Source organism: Pistacia vera, unplaced genomic scaffold (assembly GCF_008641045.1).
Source record: "Pistacia vera cultivar Batoury unplaced genomic scaffold, PisVer_v2 Contig548, whole genome shotgun sequence".
NCBI classification, from domain to species: domain Eukaryota; kingdom Viridiplantae; phylum Streptophyta; class Magnoliopsida; order Sapindales; family Anacardiaceae; genus Pistacia; species Pistacia vera.
Genome location: NW_022196388.1, coordinates 632,331 through 652,454, shown reverse-complemented (window position 1 = coordinate 652,454; position 20,124 = coordinate 632,331). Strand labels below are relative to the sequence as shown.

The 20,124-nt window shown below is 34.1% G+C and overlaps 1 long non-coding RNA gene and 1 pseudogene across 1 annotated transcript; both read left to right on the top strand.

Moving 5' to 3' along the window:
* The first annotated feature begins 10,609 nt into the window (after positions 1 to 10,609).
* Positions 10,610 to 12,849, top strand: LOC116107804. Its single transcript, XR_004124536.1, has 3 exons — positions 10,610 to 10,983; positions 11,064 to 11,233; positions 12,108 to 12,849. It is a non-coding gene; the product is annotated as an uncharacterized LOC116107804 (long non-coding RNA).
* A 3,344-nt stretch (positions 12,850 to 16,193) lies between these two features.
* Positions 16,194 to 17,182, top strand: LOC116107788 (annotated as a pseudogene).
* The last annotated feature ends 2,942 nt before the right edge of the window (positions 17,183 to 20,124 follow it).

Below are 20,124 nucleotides of genomic sequence, written 5' to 3'. Positions count from 1 at the left end.
AAAAACTCAGAATAATTCTATCAATGACCTGATTAACTTGCTCAATGTAAATAATAACCATCTTATTAGGCTATGCAATTAGATTTGTTTGATCAACTAGATAATTTTGGATTTAGTACAAAACCACCTCAAAGTTCAAATCGAAAAGCACCTGAAAGTTAATCTCTTCAAACTTTCAAGGAAAAATAAGAACATAAAGAGTAGAGATGGAGAGTAAAACTCTATTATATTACTCTCAATAGAATACAACGTTTGGAATAATATGAAAATAACATAAGACTAGCTAGGTTTATATAAGAGTTTACAAGTAGATTTGAAGGTTTTTATATATCTAGTAAGATAGACGACTAGGATTAGTTATACAAGCAATAGAATCTTATTCCTATTTTGCTGCCTTTTCTGGTGAAGGAACATTTTGGAAACTTCTAAAAAGATTCTTGAGATATTCCAAGATGCTTTTGGGTTCAGTCTAGGTCAAACCTCTTGAAATAAGCATTGAGCATTGGGCCTCATATGAACTTGGACTTGAGCTGGACGTGACACATATTATTAAAATTATCCCACCTCAAAAGATTTCACTAATTATAAAGAGGTTTTTAATAATTTTCAAAAACCTTTGAGTGTGTTTAAATTAAACAACCATGAAAGGGGTGTATAAAATAAAGGGAGAACGACTTTTTCACCCCCAAGGTTTGGCGAAACGACAGTTTTCCACCCGTCAAGTTTCAAAATAACATTTTTCCACCCTTCTTCAGGTTCTGTTAGTGTTTTCCATTTTGAAGAAGGGTAATATGGTTAATTTACATCAAGCCACAAAAATGACAAATAAAAAATTGAAATATAAGGTTTAGTCGCTAAATGGTTGCCACGTCGCAGAGAGGTTGACTTTGAAAAAAAAATTACACTAAAAAGTTGCGTGTATTCTATTGTAACTATCTTTCTCTCTTTGCTCTCTGAAACTGAAACGACTGACCCAGATTACAATTTCAATTGTAACTCTCTCTGCTTTCTAAAACTGAAGCGTTTTCTCCCTCTCTTCTATCGAATCCCTTTCTTCTGCTCATGGTACGTATTGGCTTCTTTTCCAAACTCAGCTGCCTTCTATTTTGGTACCTTCATGGGTTGAGATAGAGTGATCATGGTAGTGGTTTGAATGCACGACAATTCCGTGGACTAACAAAAAGCTGATTTTGTGTTCTTCTTGTTCTTTGAAACTGAAGTGATTGGGGACTTAAGGTTGGCGACTAATGACGACGTCGGACAAAAAAATGTTTGAAAGGGCAAGTGACAATTGGCTACAACAGTGAGTGAGAGAAAATAACGACAACGACGACTGAGCCGAAAGCTATGGGTAATCTTCTTTTTTTGTTGTTTTTGTTTTAGGTTGAAACAAAATTGTTGTGTGTTTTTCGTTTGGTTCTTAGTGGTTAAATTATAGAGCTTTTTAGAAGGAAAAAAAAAAGGGTTACGTTCTAGAGCGGAGTCTTTTTTGGTGCAAAATATGGATTCTTATAACGATTATTAGTTGGTGATGAAACTGTTCAACTTCTATCCTAATTCTGCTTAACCAAATTCAGATTGAGTGATGCTACAGTTGCCGAAGGGTGTGCACCGAATTTGTGCACTGAATGACGTGACAAAATCCTAACCACTGATTTATTATAAGTTAATATTAATCAATGATCAGGATTTTGCCACGTCATTTGGTGCACAAATTTGGTGTGTAACTTTTGGTAACTCTATCATTTTCCTTTCAGATTTTGCATTGCCATTGATGCCTTTTGTCTTGATGAGAATCTTCAGTTGAATGTCATGTGAAATTTTTGATGCAATATTGTAAACCATTTAGTCTTTTGGATAGGGAATATTGAAGCTGGGACTTCTAGTGTTCAAATTAATTACATATCAGATTTATTGATAGATAATGGGAAAGACGCATCTTGCATCAAACTGAAATAAAGACACTACATTTGTGGAATATTTTATCAATTTCTGATCGATCTTAAAGAGTCCTAGAATTTGTTTTCAACAATGATAAGAATGTGGAGTTTGCAGAGACAACAATAAGAAGCTATGGTGTTGATATATATTATTTTCTTGGATAACAATGTTCTTGTGTTATTTTAATTATTATGAAATTGAAATATTTAAGTTTGTAGTACCACTGGTTGATAATTGAGATCATCTTTGCTTGTAGAGGTTTAATTTACTTGTCTTTCAAGACTTTAAATATACATGCTCAAGGACTTATCTCAGAACATATCATCTTGTCTATTTGTCTTCACTAAATGCCAGACTATTTTCATTTAAATCCTGCTTACACAGGTAGCCAAAAACTATATTGAATTAGACGTTCGACTGCATTTTAAAAGTTGTTTAACTTAAAATATGTTCATTAATTTAATTTTCTCTTTGTCTAGTTTGTGCAAAACTGGAGGTAATTTATCATGTTTCATTATGCCTTCTACTGATAATATGTTGTTAATGTGTATTCTGATTTTAGGATCTCCATTATTGGAGGAAAGGAGTTAGATTTGCATTCGCTGTCTGTGGAGGTTACTTCTCGTGGGGGTATTGAGAAGGTAAGTTAAAACTTTTATTTTGTTTTATTTTTTTTAATCAACTTGTTATCTGATCTTTTAGCATTGTTATTTTTAATCAATCTATTATTTTTAATGTCAACTCCTTTGGCATTTTTAATCAATCTGTTATGGGGCATAACAAGAGATCCTGCAAAGATAACAGGACAACCGAAGAGCTATTATTAATTTCATCATTTTATCAATTTTTATGTAGTTGATAATGTAACTAATATTGTTTGCCATTTATTATCTTGTAGAGAAGGTTTGTACCAACAATGACTGCACCTTCTTCAAGAGCTGGATTTGAACCATCTTTGAGAAATGCATCTTTTTCAATGCCTTCTTCAAGTCAGAGGTCAAGTTCATCACATTTTCCAAGTTCAATAGGTATTCATTGATAGATAGGGCCAGATTAGTGTTGATGTCAGTTCATTATTTACATCCCTAACATTATTCTTAATCATATTAATAAGTCAAGCAAATTAGTAATGCAGGGGTTATTTTGTGTGTAGCAGTTGATTGTTTTGTTCCAAATCCACAAGTAAAAATATAGATTTCTATTTTTAGTACCCGCTAATTCTTTTGTTTTCGAAAGAGATTTCAGTTAAACATGCAGCAAAAATACATGTACAAGGTTAGTTAGTTTACTGTCTATCTTAATATGTTATATTAACATTTTTTTTAGAAAATTTTCTAGTACATTTGGTGGTTATTTGGACATTTGGCGGTTATTTTGATGTTCTCTGTTCAATTGATGGTTATTTTGATGGGATCGATTGCAAATTTTGCCTTGTTTTGTGGTTACTTTATGTTTTCTGTTGAATTGATGGTTATTTTGATGGGATCATTCACAAATTTTGCCTTGTCTGTTGGTTACTTTGATGTTCTCTATTCAATTGATGGAATATTAAATAATAGTATATTTTTTTGTGTAGGGTTTCATTCTAGCAATGATTTCAAGTGTAGAGCTGATGTTAAAAAGATGTAGACATCATGAGATTGAAGAATTCTAGGAATTTACGGTTTTAGCAACATAAATTATTTTCGGGACAACTTTTGGAAGCAGTTAGTTAGACGGGGAAAATATATGAAATTTTTGTAATTTGTGGCTACTTGATTTTACACTTTTTCTTCTCTATTAATTCTACATCACTATTTTTTTGTCTTTGCACAAAGTTTGTGGAAACCTACTTTCTTGGTATTGAATTCCCTACTCTTAGTGGGTTTCAATTGACAAAATATATATATGCACTGCAATTTTACAATTTGGATTCTTATTTTCAAATATTAGTAATGCTAGTACTTTGTTTTATTTGGGTTTAAATTGACAAAATTTAAATATAAATGCCAATTTAGGGTTGCAACAACTATAAGAATAAAATGGTAATTCTATAGGTTTTAATTTTTTAAAAATCCAACAGTAACTTCATACATTTAAAACGTTATTTTTGATAAAAAAACAAGGACAAATTGGTAATTTAATTTTCATAAAAGTTGAGGGCATACTAGTGATTTCATTTTCAGAGAATGGGTATTTTGGTAATTGATTTGTTGAAATGACAAAAAATAATAAAAAATTATAAAGTCAAATATGCAAGGGTATTTTCATCTTTTCAGGAAAATATTAACAAAAAACATGAACAAAATCTAACGGAGGGTGAGAAATTGTTGTTTTGAAACTTAATGGATTGGAAAGTGTCGTTTCGCCAAACCTTGGGGGTGAAAAAGTCATTCTCCCTAAAATAAACCCTCATTGTATCTAATAATATTAATTTAACCTGAATTTGCGGTATTCAGTGAGTAAGATATATAAAATTTCTTTGAGATTAAGTAAAAACTGCTCGTCAAAGGACTTTTTCATACTGATATAGATTAGGACCCAGTATATATATGTGCTCTTTCATACTGATTTTCCTTATTTTTGACATTTGATAACGCAACAAAACAAATTATATATTTTGTCATGTGGGTTGTTGTGGGATAGCTTTTTTTGAAGATTAGTCAAGGCGCATGTAGGCTAACCTGGACATTTCAATTAACCACCACTGGATAACCTGATAGTAAAATAATAAAAGGATGTTCTCCAAGCTCTTGGGTTCGAATCTCCCTAGGTCCTAATATGGGTGGTCATTGTAGGGTTACCCGGTTGGACTTTCAAGGCCATTAAATGAGGTATATGCAAGCTTACCCGAACACCTTGGTGATAAAAAAAAAGTTCTAGTTAAAAAGAATTGACTCATAGGGAGCATTTGGATCATGTAATATTTTTTTTTATCTTAGTAATAAGATTACCGGAAAGAAATATTACATTGTAGATTACTGGGTTTAAATTATTATTGTGCTTGGTTTAATTGGGATTTATTAATAATTAATGTGTTTGGTTGACAGTAATAACAGATATCCTGAAATACCTTTTACTAGAATGCCATTGGAATGATTACTTGTATTACTAATTAATCTGTTTGATTGGCTGTAAGAGCAGATGTTTTGATTACATTATACTAAAATGCCCTTTTGATGATTATTGGGTATAAATAATTCATGTGTTTGGTTAATAAAAGAAATGATCAATTAACAAAATTATTTTTCTTATATTTTAGCCAAGTATTTTATTGTTAAGTTATTAATTGACAAATTTACACATACTATTGAAACTCCGAAAAAAAATCTATTGTATTTTCTGTTGGTGAAAAAACATGTTGGAAGCTTCTAAAAAGACTCTCTAATATATTCTTTGATATTTTGCATGGGTCAAATTTTTTGAAATGAGCATTGGGCCTTATACGAAGTTGGGCTTGAGCTGGACATGGCACATATTACCCCTTATCTAGCTCTTGCTAACCCACTAAGTCTAAGTTATCCATAATAGGGGTATTCAAAACAGGTTAACTGATTTAGTGAATTGGATTGGTTTTTCAGTTCAACAATTTTCCTAAACCGAAATTAAACTAATTAAGGGGAAAATCGGTTTTTCAGTTAACCAATTTTAAATTGGTTTTAATTTAATATTTAGTATTTAATATATTTAGTATTTAATATTTTTATAATAAACCATATATTTTTTTTAAGTTAATATTTTTATAATAAACCGGTTCCCATATTCTCGTAAATCAGTAACTGAACCAAAAAATCGATTTTTGTACTTCTTTGAACTGAAACCGAACCGATTTTTCAGATAACTGGAAAATCGATTCAGTTATCGGTTTAGTTCGGTTTGCATTTTTTTGAACACCCCTAATCTATAGTAGTTCTTACCTCTACATTCAGGAAAATGAATTCTTATCAAGACTTTGCTTAACCATAGCTTATGTATATACGTGTCCATACATTTTCATTTTCAACAAGAGAAAGTGCAAACCTTCTTATAATTATTAAATACCCCTTAAATTATTAAAATTCTCCCACGTCAAAAGGTTTCAATAATTATAAAAGAGGTTTTTAATAATTTCCAAAAACCTTTTGAGCGTGTTTAAAATTAAACAATCGTGGAAGGGGTGTATAAAATAAACCCGGGGGTGTGTGCTTGTTTTATTATTTTCAGTAGTATTATTGAAATATTATTGTTAAGTTGAGTTGGGTTATTATTACGAGGTAGGATTTGAAAATTAACAAAAAAACCCTAGGTTTGTTAATTTAGCCAAACACCCCCAATAATAAAAAGTTTATAAATTGATAAAAACACCCCTACCCACCCACAGTTACTAGATTCCGGCCATCACCATCGGAATCTGGCCGGAATATGGTGTCATTACGTACGATCGGCCAGATTTGGCAGGTCGTGCACCGTTATGGCCTTTTTCAGTCAGAGCCACCACAGATATGGCCGTAAAAGGCCAAATCTACGACCTGATTGCCAAAGATCCTTCAACGACGACCATATATTAGCCGTCATTGACGGCTAGATGTGGCCAAAGATCTGGCCGTCAACTACTAAATTTTTGGCCGTGGATTTGGCCTTTTCCGGCTAGATCCACTGTCGATCTAGTCAGAAAAGGCCAGATCGGCACACCACTGGCCAGATCCAGCCAGTAGTGTGCCATCATGTCAGATTTCGGCCATCTTCCGATTGTAGTTGCTGGAATCTGACAAACGTGGGTGGGTGGGGGTGTTTTTGTCAATTTGTAAATTTTTTTTGTTAGGGGTGTTTAGTTAAATTAACATACTTATGAGGGTTTAAATATTTGAATATTATAGGATATGATTTTGAAAATAGGGAAATAAATATGTATTTTTTTAAGGATAGGAATAGAGTATTTAAAAAAAAGGAAACAAACGCAACCTGATTTTGCGGTATTCAGTGAGTAAGATATATAAAATTTCTTGGAGACTAAGTAAAAACTGCTCATCAAAGGACTTGTCACTCGCTTGTACATCGCACCTCAAACAAAAATATGTAGTTTGGTAGCGGTGTTGGAGAATGGACATATGTTAATTTCCACATTGACTCGTCTTCTATTTGAACATTCTAAGTCAAGGATTTTGCTGATGTGTTTTAATGACAAACAAGTGACTCGTAATGGCTGGAAAATAATTTGTTGGAATGAAATTCAAGACAAGAGATAGAATTATTGACTTTCAGGTACCATGCATTAACATTGCTTGCTCCGAAAACAATGTAAACCATATTTTTTTAGCCTCATCTAATAAAGAATCACAATCAAACACGACTAATAACCAATAGATTAATATTTGAAAATGTACATAAGAATATTTTTGGATGGGAGCATAGATTAGGACCCATCATATATATGTGCTCTTTCATACTGATTTTTCTTATTTTTGACGTTTCATAACGAAATAAACAAATTATATATTTTGTCATGAAAGTTGTGTGGGATAGTTTCTTTGAAGATTAGTTGGGTGTAGGTACCCACACACCTTAGTTAACCAAAAAAAAAAAAAGAAAAAAATTTCCTAGTTTTATCTTGTGATTACTTTATAGCTCATTCAAATAATATAAAATATAATTTAATGTAATATAGTCTTAAAAATTAATCTTTGATATAATATATAACAAACATAGAAAAAGAAATATCGTTTTATTTTTTAATACCAAGTAACATGTTTTGCTAACATATGTATTAATAAGATGATCTAAAACTATTATATTAACAGATTTCTTCGAAGGCATAATAACCCACACGGCATGAAAACTTGACTAAGACTAAGGCCTTTTAAAGAAGGCAGCCCTAAATTAGCGGTAACGTTTTAATAATGTCAATACTTGGGTGGATGCTCAGACTTGTTTGCCAGTTGAATTTTCCACAGCAGGACTGATGTAATCCTCAGTAACGTATCCCCACATCAACATGACACCCTCCTATATATACCTCCATTTATACATCATTACTCACACTTCACAGCCAGATTTAGAGAAACCAAACCAAATTAAAGCAATGGGCATCATGTCTGCTCAACTTATATTTTCCCTCAGCTTAGTCTTCCTCGTTCAGGTATGCATTTCATTCTCTTCTTTTATTCTTTATTGTCATTAAGTATATAAATAACAAGTATTCGATTAGTAATGATTCACATTTTAATTGGTTTTCATGCAGGAGCTCACATGGCAACGATATCCATTACAAACAATTGTCCCTACACCGTTTGGCCAGGAACTCTCGCCAACGCTGAGCATCCTCAATTAGCAGAAACCGGGTTCGAGTTAGCCACCCGAGGAACAAAGACCCTCAACATTCCTGCTAAATGGGCGGGCCGTTTCTGGGCCCGAACACAATGCTCCGGTAGCTTCACTTGTGCCACTGCAGACTGCGGCTCAGGCCAAGTTGCCTGCAATGGAAAGGTGCAGCCCCACTGCATCCCTGGTTGAAATAAAGTTCCAATCAGACGACGGACAGGATTACTACAATCTTAGTCCGTTGATGGCTTTAACCTTCCAGTTGCTGGCGCCCCAGAAAATGGCTCGGTTCTAAATGTGTTAAAGCCACATGCTCAGCCAATGTGAACGCGGCGTGCCGGCGGAGCTACAAGTGAAAGGAACCGATGGAAGTGTGATGCTTGCAAGAGTGCATGTGAACAATTTAAAGACCCAAAATACTGCTGCACTGAGCTTATGCAGATAATTGCCCGCCAACGAACTATGCTACGATTTTCAAGAACCAATGCCCTAAGCTTATAGTTACCTAAAGATGATGCCATAGTAGCGTGTTGCATGCACTTCTGGGGCTAACTATGCCATTACTTTCTGCCCATGAATGAGGGATACGTTAACGAAACTTTCTTATATATTCTACTATAAATATAGGACTAAATAAGACTCAATTCGTATCATGAAGCATACACAATAATTTTCTTTTGAGAATTTGTTATCTGTAATAACAAATGAAGAAATAAATAACCTCATTATATTTTTCTTACTTGTTTCACCATGATGGTTTCTTTACTTGTTATTTCTTTAAAAAACGTAGTGCCTTTATACACTCAACATTAGTTAACCTTTGATATATGATATAAAAAAGAGACAAAAATAGTTGGTTTAAGGTGGATGTTTGTGTTTTTGTTCTTGCCCTATCAATGGGCTGGTGGCATTAGGGCTGTAGCAACTTCTTTTTGGATGCCAAAGTAAGATATTTTTCAACAGGAGATTGCCCGACTGGAAAAATAATTGTGAAAAACTCAGAATAATTATCTCAATGACCTGATTACCCTGCTCAATGTAAATAATAACCATTATTAGGCTATCCAATTAGATTTGTTGATCAACTAGATAATTTTGGATTTAGTACAAAACCCCTCCAAGTTCAAACCTGAAAGTTAATCTCTTCAAACATGGCTTTGAGATCCCCTTTTTGTCGTCTTCAATCTTTCAAAACCCATCTCTGAAGGTTAATGTTTATTCTTGTTAGCTCACTTACATGTCTCACAACTTCAAACTCCAAACATGAAGTTTGTATCTTTCGAAAAAACCCTTGAACGATTCTCACTTGCTAAATTCCTCAAAGAAAATGTCGATCAGGTAACTTTACTCTGAATGAAGCATTGTACTTTTTTATTACATGATTAATTCGCACCCATTCCTCCAATTTCATCATCACTACTTTGTTTAGTGCATTGCAAACAAGAAGCATTATTATGAAGTGATTTCGTGTTATAGGTGGTTGAATTCAACTGGGTTGTCTCCAGATTTTATGTCGTTGAATATTTTGATGAATTGCTTGGCTAAGATTAAAAGGGTTTCGTATAGTTTTGCGTTTTTTTTGGGGGATGTTGAAGAAGGGTTTTAACCGAATGCCGTGATTTAATTGTTTGATTAAAGGTCTGTGTGTAGAGCGAAAGATTATGGAGTCGACTGAATTGTTTAAGAAAATGGTTGCTGTTGGTTGTCGGCCTAATGTGTTACTTGCAGCACTTTGATTGATGGATTGTGTAAGACAGGGAAGATAAGTGTTGCGATTGTTGCTTGATGAGATGGTTATGGGAATGCAGAATTTGTGTATTTGTAGCCCAGATGTTGTTACTTATAGTACTATAATTGATGGTCTTTGTAAGGCTGGGTTGGTTGAGAAGGCTAGACAATTATTTTGGAGCTATGATTCAGAGAGGTGTGGTTCTAACATTTATACTTACAGCATATTTAATGAATGGTTATTGCTGGCCAATAGATTGATGATGCAACAGGTTGTTTGATTTAACTAGAAAGGGGTATAGACCTAATGTTGTTTGCTACAATTCTTAATCAATTGGTATTGCAAGAATAAAGAAATCAGTAAAGCTCTTATCTTTACGAAAGATGATTTCTGAAGGAATTAGGCTGATGTGATTACATATAACACCTTGTTAATTGGCCTTTTTAAAGGTAAGGTACAGATGCACGGAAATAGTTGGTGAGATGCGAATTAACAGTGTTTTTCCAATTCATGGACATATAGCTTTTTATTTGGACTTTGCAAGAATGGATATGTTTTGGAAGCAGTGGAAATGTTTAATACTCTAGTAAATAATAAGTTTGTAGTTCGCTTGAAGGTTTGAGTTCTTCATTTGAGGATTATGCAAAACAGGGAGATTCGAAACTGCTTGGGACCTATTTAAGAAATTTTGTCTTCATGGAAACTAGTGCCAAACGTTGTAACATATAGATTTTGATCAATGGGCTGTGCAAAATTGGACAACTAGAAAAGGCAAATGAGTTGTTGTCATATATGGAGGAAAAGGTTGTGCTCCAAATGTAGTCACGTTTATACGCTTATCTTTGGTTTCCTCAAAAATAATGAGATACCAAAAGTTGTTGAACTCCTTCATAAGATGGCGGAGAGAAATATGAGGCTGACTGAATGTTCATGTCTAGTATGCAGTTACTAATGAAGGCCGAAAATTATCGTGAATGTTTGAATCAGCTTCCGATTCCAGTCAAAAGCGAAGTTGAAGTTTTCATGGCAGCAATTTAGTGAGAGTAGAACTTTATTCAAAGCAGAATACTTATCAAGAGACCTTTATTTGACAGCATTTAAATATAAAACTACACAGGTTCATCCAGCTTCTCAAATGCTTTGTTTTGGTTACGGTAAGAAAAGGTTTAGTATACACCTTTGTTTGTTCGAAATATTTGCTCATGATGTCTTCTGGGCTGGTGAATTCTTTACGGAACTGCTTCAGCAATTTACTAGCATGGACTGATTGTAGACCCTGAAAAATTGGTAACGCTTTTGAGCTATAAAAGTTTTACTGTAAAACTTAATTCATGCTGTCTGCTGTAGTTAAAAAATATGTAATTATTTTTAGAAGTTCTGGTGTTGTTGTCTTACCATTTTGTAGAAAGGCGGGTTGAGCTATTAAAAGTTTTACCATTGTGTTGTGTGGTGATTGGGAGAAGGTGAAGTTTATTTATTGCGATGATGGATCAGGGTGTGCAGTCTAATGTGGTGACGTTTAGTGTGGTCTTAGATGAATTAGATTATCGCTATATCTATTCCATTTTCGACTTCTTTTTCTTTTTCTTTGTCTTGCATCAAATAAATCTAGTATTGTGGAGGAAACATTAGAATGATTGATTCTCTTTATCCCCTCTTAGTTTTCTGATTGATTCCTTTCTCGACCCAGTGTATCTCTTTTTATTCTTATTCTTCTATCTTAATTCTCCATCCTCGGTATCTATCTTAATCTCTCCATTCTTTCTCCTGCATCTAATTTATATAACAATAACACATAGAGCAAGTAGCATGATGAGAGAGAAAAATAAGGTGAAGGTGCTTGGGAATGTACCCACAAATAAAAATCAAGACGAGAGATAGAAGAGAAAATGTCAAATAAGAAAAATTTAGTTAAAATATAAATTTTTTTTTTTTTTTTTTTTTTTTTGGGTCCTCATTTACATTTAATATGAGCTTCTTATTCTGATATATTAAAATTTAATTTGGAGGTTTCTTGAAAGCCTTAGACAATGCCTTCATTTGGGCACAGTAAGAAGTAGTCGTAAAATATTCTCAATCCTCGACCGATTTGATGTTGTCATAGTATTTCGAGAATTCTTTTTATATATACGCGTTTTATATTAATGTTGTATGTCAGCAGGAAACGTGGGATAAAGTGATTATCAATTTGTACGTCCTCCAAGGCTCACAGAATGGTAATGACCAGAGTGGGACAAGACATGGTTATCAGGAATGGGGAGTTCCAACATTCAAGATATGTGTCGATTTCAGAAATCATTCTATTAATGTGTATACTCTTGTTTTGATGTCAATCTAACGGTTTTTGATGAACAGGTATGCTAATCAATCAAGTCTGGTACCAGGAGTTCCACTAGTACTCTTGAAAAGTATTGCAAAGCGGTTATATGATGTGAGAAAATACACCTCAAAGTGCTTATGTGATCCTTTCCAATTGTTTGCGATTGGGATCTCCGGTTGATCCGAAAAAGCTCCTCCCGCTTGCAAACGGGGCTAGTGGAGTCGCCATTGATGTGCATTACTACAACCTCTTCTCAGACACGTTTAACAACTTTGACGTGCAGCAGAACATCGATTTAGAATTTTCTTATGGATGAAATTTGAATTACGTGCTTGGACACTAGTTCATGTACACGTGCTTCTGCTTTTGATGCCAGAAACTCCAGTAGGCAGTGAAAGAAGGCAGCTTCTCTAAAAAGTCAACTGTCGTTTTACCTTATGGATTATGCAGGTTAAATTCAATTGTGTTTACTCTGTTATCTATACGATTTCAGGATGTATAAGTATATTAAAGGAGCTATATCCCACACCAATCCACCGCTATGACCCCTTAAGTAAATTATGGGTAAAGGTATTACTTTTGTGTTCAATTTTAAATTAAACCTAAGATTGTGAGTTGTATCATTTTGTAGTCCATTTGGTTTGCTCTTATAGCTGGCCTACCCATGGGTGGGTATAATACATACACTTCAATTTGTGTTTTCTTAGTTATTTTACTACAGTATTGATCCGATAAAGTAAAAAAAATTCCGGTTTGGGATGTATGATGTTACATGTATGATTAATATAATTTTGTTTTCTCAATTATTTTACTATAGTATTGATCTAATAACGTTAATATAATTTCAATTTTGGGATGCATAATGTTATATGTAATATGAATACGTTGATTGTGATTGAGATAATATAAAAAGGAAAAGATTGAGACTCTCAAACGGGGAGTTTACCTTAATCTTTTATTATACATACTTAAAACAAAGGTTAATTGAAAAATATCTAAATTAAGTTCAATAATTGGTGTTAAATCTTTGGGCTGTCGGTCTGACTCCAAGGGCACAATTTATATTTGAAGCCCAAAATATAAACCCAAGTCCAGCTTAAATCTATTGCTGGCCCAGAAGACGTTCTTCCCTTTGAAATTATTAGAAATCTCTCTATAAGAATATAAGAACAAGAAAATCCTTAAGAATTATTTAATATTTTTGTAAAATAAGAAATATGAAATATCGAGATGTGTAGATATCACGTAGGCTCAATAAATGTTGAAAGATCTCAAATCTAAGCTTTTATTGGCTCGAGAAATTTCTTTGTTAACCTAATTAATATAAGAATACCATGTGAATTGATTTCAACTAAAATAATATTAATGGCTACAACTACAACAATTACCAGCTCCCTACATTTAAAGAAGCTGCTTCTTGTTCTCTTGATGAGCCCTCAGCATCAATAACGCTGTGTTATGGGCAAAGAAACTTAATACATGGGAAAACTAGGGCTAATTGTTCTAGGATTAGTTATACAAACAATAGAATTTTAGTTCTATCCTGCTGCTTTTTTGGTGAAGGAACATTTTGGAAGCCTAAAAAGATTGTCTAATATATTCTTTGATACTTTTGAAAGAGTTGGGCTTGAGCTGGACATGACACATATTACCCCTTATCTAGCTCTTACTAACCCATGAACTCTAAGCTATCTATAGTAGGAGTGTTCAAAACCGATTAACCATCAATTGAACCGGTTTTCGGTTAAAGAATTTTCTTAAACTGAACTAAACCAGTTAAGGGGAAAATCGGTTTTTCAGTTAACCGATTTAGAATCAGTTTTAATTTAATATTTTTATAATAAACCATATATTTTTTTAATTTAATATTTTTATAATAAACCATATATTTTTTATAATTTAATATTTTTATAATAAACCGGTTTATAAAATTGGTTTGGATTAACCGATTCTCATATTCTCGTAAATCGGTAACCGAATCAAAAAATCGATTTTTGTAGTTCTTTGAACTGAAACTGAACCTATTTTTCAGATAACCGAAAAATCGGCTTGGTACGATCTGCATTTTTTTGAACACCCCTAATCTATAGCAGTTCTTACCTCTCCATTCAGGAAAATGAATTCTTATCAAGACTTTGCTTAACCATAGCTTATATATATACTTGTCCATACATTTTCATTTTCAATAAGAGAAAGTGCAAACCTTCTTATAATTTTTAAATACCCTTAAATTATTAAAATTCTCCCACCTCAAAAGGTTTCAATAATTATAAAAGAGGTTCAATAATTATAGTGTCATTGCGCACAACTAGCTAGATCTGGTTGGTCGTGCGCTGCTATGGCCTTTTCCGATCAGATCCACTACGGATCTAGCCGAAAAATGCCAGATCTACGACCGGGCCGTCAATGATGAAAAAAGATATGGTCATCGTTGATGGTCAACGATGGCCATATATTAGTCGTCATTGACAGTCAAATGTGGTTAAAGATCTAGCCGTCAATGGCGATACCTTTGGTCGTGGATCTGGTCTTTTTCGGCCAAATCCATAGTGGATCTGGCCAGAAAAAGCTAGATCAGCACACTACCGGCTATATCCAACCGGTAGAACGTCATTACGTCAAATTTCGGCTATCTTTCGATGGTGGTTGTCAGAATCTGATAAATGTGGGTGGGTGGGGGTGTTTTTGTTAATTTATAAAACTTTTTGTTATGGGTGTTTAGTTAAATTAACAAACTTAAGAGGGTTTAAATAGTTGAATATTATAGGATATGATTTTGAGAATAGGGAAATAAATATGCATGTTTTTTTAAGGATATGAATAGAGTATTTAAAAAAAAAAAAGGAACAAACGCAACCCTGATTTTGCGGTATTCAGTGAGTAAAATTTCTTCGAGACTAAGTAAAAACTTCTCCTCAAAGGACTTGTCAATCGCTTGTTGGAGAATGGAGATATGTTCTTTTCCATATCGACTCTTCTTCTAAGTCAAGGATTTTGATGATGTGTTTTAATAACAAACAATTGACTCGTAATAGCTGGAAAATAATTTGTTGGAGTGAAATTCAAGACTCAGAGATATTATTATTGACTTTCAGGAAACATGCGTTAACACTCCTTACTCCGAAAACAATGTAAACCATATATTTTATAATTTTTAGCTTCATCCAATAAAGAATCACAAACAAACATGACTAATAACTAATAAATTAATATCTCAATATGAATACATAAAAATATTTTTGGATGGGAGCATAGATTAGGACCCATCATATGTGTCCTTTCATTCTGGTTTTTCTTATTTTTGACATTTCGTAATGCAACAAAACAAATTATATATTTTGTCACATGGGTTGTTATGGATAACTTCCGTGACGATTAGTTGAGGTGCATGTAGATTTATCCGGATACATAAGTTTAAAAAAAAAAAAAAAAAAAGCATTTTTTAATTTTATTTTGTGATTGCTTTATAGGTCAATCTAAATAATATATATAATGTAATATATGTCTTAAAAATTAATCTTTGATATAATATATTAACAAACATGGAAAAGATATATCACGTTTTATCTTTTAATACCAAGTATCAGGTTTTGCTAACATATTGTATTAATAAGATGATCTAAAACTATTATATTAACAGATTTCTTCGAAGGCATAGGTAACCCACACGGCATGAACACTTTGACCAATGACTAAGGCCTTTCAAAATAGGCAGCCCTAAATTAGCGGTAACGTTTTAATAATGTCAATACTTGGGTGGATGCTCAGACTTGTTTGCCAGTTGAATTTTCCACAGCAGGACTAATGTTAATCTTCAGTAACGTATCCCCACATCATACATGGCTCCTGCCCTATATATACCTCCATTTATACATCATATACTTCACACTTCACAGCCAGATTAGAGAAACCAAACCAAATTAAGCAATGGCCATCATGTCTGCTCAACTATATTTTCCTCAGCTTAGTCTTCCTCGTTCAGGTATGCATTTCGTTCTCTTCATTTTATTTCTTATTGTCATTAATGTATATAAATAAAAAGTAATCGATTAGTAATGATGCACGCTTTAATTGGTTTTCATATGCAGGAGCTCACATGGCAACGATATCCATTACAAACAATTGCCCATACATGTTTGGCCAGGAACTCTCGCCAACGCTGAGCATCCTCAATTAGCAGAAACCGGGTTTGAGTTAGCCACGAGGAACAAAGACCTCAACATTCCTGCTTAATGGGGGGCCGTTTCTGGGCCGAACACAATGCCTCGGTAGCTTCACTTGTGCCACGCAGAATGCGGCTCAGGCCAGTTGCTTGCAATGGTAAAGGTGCAGTCCCACCTGCATCCTAGTTGAAAAAGTTCCAATCAGACGACGGACAAGATTACTACAACTTAGTCTCGTTGATGGCTTTAACCTTCCAGTTGCTGTCGCCCCAGAAAATGGCTCTGGTTCTAAATGTGTTAAAGCCACATGCTCAGCCAATGTGAAAGCGGCGGTGCCCGACGGAGCTACAAGTGAAAGGAACCGATGGAAGTGTGATTGCTTGCAAGAGTGCATGTGAACAATTTAAAGACCCAAAGTACTGCTGCACTGGAGCTTATGCAGATAACTGCCCGCCAACGAACTACGCTACGATTTTCAAGAACCAATGCCCTCAAGCTTATAGTTACCCTAAAGATGATGCTAGTAGCGTGTTTGCATGCACTTCTGGAGCTAACTATGCCATTACTTTTTGCCCATGAATGAGGGATACGGTAACCAAAACTCTTTGATATATTATACTCAAAATATAGGATTAAATAAAAGTCAGTCCGTATCATGAAGCTTATGGACGATGCAAATAATTTTCTTCCAAGAATTTGTTATCTGTAATAACAAATGAAGAAATAAATAACTCTCATTATACTTTTTCTTTACTTGTTTCACTATTGATGGTTTCTTTACTTGTTATTTCTTTTGAAAACGTAGTGCCTTTACACACACAACGTTAGTTAAGCCTATGATATATATATATAATTTGTCATAATGAAACATCCAATCCACAAAAAACAAAACATACATATGAGAAAGCAACATACATATAAAAGCCATAAACTAGAAATCAAACAACCTAATCTAAATGGATATTAGCATGTCTTATCCTAAAAACAAATTTTCAAAATACTTTTTGGGCAAGAAGATAGCTAATTCAAAGGCAGAGAATATGATGTTGCTAACCTTGCAACTCATGCGATAAAATATTACCTTTCCTTCTGGTCCACTGAAATCCAACTAAAGAACAACTATGGGGGCAAGGTTGTGAATATCTCTCACAATTCCATCAATCTCTCAAAAAACCTTTTCCTTCCCACAGACCTTAACAAGATCTAAACTAACTATTTCCAGTAAGACCTAACCAAAACCCATGATATAAAACAAAGGCGAAAATGGTTGCGTTTGTTTTATTATTTTTCCCTATCCTATTCCTATCCTACCCAAAATTTATATTTGTTTCCCTATTCTCAAAATCCAATCATATTCTATTCAACTATTTTTAAACCCCTTAGGTTTGTTAATTTAGCTAAACGCCGCTTACAATAAAACATTAAAAATTAATAAAAACACCCCCACTCACCCATTAAATGTTGACAGCTGGAAGTTGGCATAATAGCGTACGACTGGATGGATCTGGCCGATCGTGTGCCACCAGATCTACGGCCAAAGATCTGGCTGTTAACAACCAGATCTTTGGCCACATCTAGTCATCAACGACGACCAAGATATAGTCATCGTTGATGACCAGTTGTGGCTAGATCTGGCAAGAAAATGCCTTATCGACGCACAACTGGCTAGATCCAACGGGTCGTATGCCATTACGTCGATTTTCAGCCACCCTTCGGCAGTAGTGGTTGGCTGCCAACATTTAACGAGTGGGTGAGAGAATTTTTGTTCATTTTCAATGTTTTATTGTATGGGTGTTTAGCTAAATTAACAAACTTAGTGGGTATTTTTATTAATTTTCAAATCCTATCTAGTAGTAACAACCCAACTCAACTTTTTCAAAAATACTGTTCAAAATAGTAAACCAAACACAACCTTTTTTTTTATGTGGATGTTTGTGTTTTTGTTCTTACCTCATCAATGGGCTAGTGGCATTAGGCTTGTAGCAAACTTCTTTTTGGATGCCCAATTGGATAAATGATTTTCAAAAACTCAAAATAATTCTCACACTTACATAGTTACCCTGCTCTATGTAAATAATAACCATCTAATTTACAAATCTAATTACGCCTAAGGGTGTAAACCGAGCTGAGCTTAAGAAAAGCTCGAGCTCGGCTCGATTTTTTTTTAGCTAAGCTTGAGCTTGAGTGGCTCGTCTAGAGTGTCGAGTTGAGTTCAAACATGCCAATGCTCGACTCAACGAACTCGTGAGCTTCAATGAGCTCGAAAAGGGGTAATATGATAGTTTTACAACTATTAAAGGTATGTGAACTTACTGGCTTGTAAAAATGACAAACACACCCATATTCCCAAATCAATTAAAAATCGAATTGAAATCAGAATAGAAACAAAAACCCTAAATCATATAATCTGTGATGATTGTGAATAAGATTATGGGCCGAACGACTTATGCATACCCAAGGTTTACCAAAACAACAAGTTGATACCCAAAAGGTTTTAAAACGACAAATATGTACCTTCCGTCATGTTCTATTAGTGATTTTCGTTTGATAATAGTGAAAAGACTAAAATGCCCTTGAAAGTTTAATATTTTAGTTTTTTTATAAATTTAAAAATTTCTAAAAAACCCCCTAGGTTTGCTAATTTGACTAAATACCCCAATATATAAAATGTTTATAAAATAACAAAAACACCCCCGCCACCAGCAGTGCCAGATTCCGGCCACCACCGTCGGAATCTGGCCGAAAAAATTGTGTTATGACACAGACCCATCGGATCTGTGTCGTAACACGTAGATCTGGCATTTTCCGGCAAAATCCGTGGCTGATCTGGCCGGAAAAGGCCAGATCTACGGCCAGATCTGGCCATCGAGGCCGAAATCTCGCCAGAAACGGATCTGGCCGGAAAACGTCAGATTTTGCGGTCGAGGCCGAAAAAGCCAGACGTAGATCTGGCCAGAAAAGGCCAGATCGATGCGTTACGACACAGATTCGACGGGTCTGTGTCTTAACACAATTTTCTGGCCAGATTCCTGTGGTGGTGGTCGGAATCTGGCACTGCGGGTGGCAGGGGTATTTTTGTTATTTTATAAAATTTTTATATATTGGGGTTTTTAGTCAAATTAGCAAACCTAGGGGGGTTTTTAGAAATTTTTAAATTTATAAAAAACTAAAATATTAAACTTTGAAGGGCATTTTAGTCTTTTCACTATTATCAAACGAAATTTACTAACAGAACATGATGGAAGGTATCTATTTGTCGTTTCAAAACCTTTTGGGTATCAACTTATCGTTTTGATAAACCTTGGGTATGTGTAAGTCGTTTTCCCTAAAATTATGTGAGAGAAAGCAAGAGAACTAGAAACAGCCCAAGACAATCTAGTATATGTCCGAGCGCCTTCCATCTTCAAATCTCTACCATCACCTTCCTGCCACAAATGGCCACCTTCCACCTCCACAATTTTCCTATGAAAACAAAAGGATAAAGGTGAAGATGATTAATAGAAGTGAAGATGGTGAGGCGTTGGCTAAAAATTAAATCAATTGGTGTTTCCTTTTCTTAATTAGATCTTCTTCTAAGTTCAAACCAGAGCTCAAATGGCTAGTTTCAGGAAGTAAGCTTTTGGAAATAACAAGATTAAGCTTTTGTAAAAATATAAGATTTGAGTCTTGAAACTAAAAGAGTTTGCATTTTAATT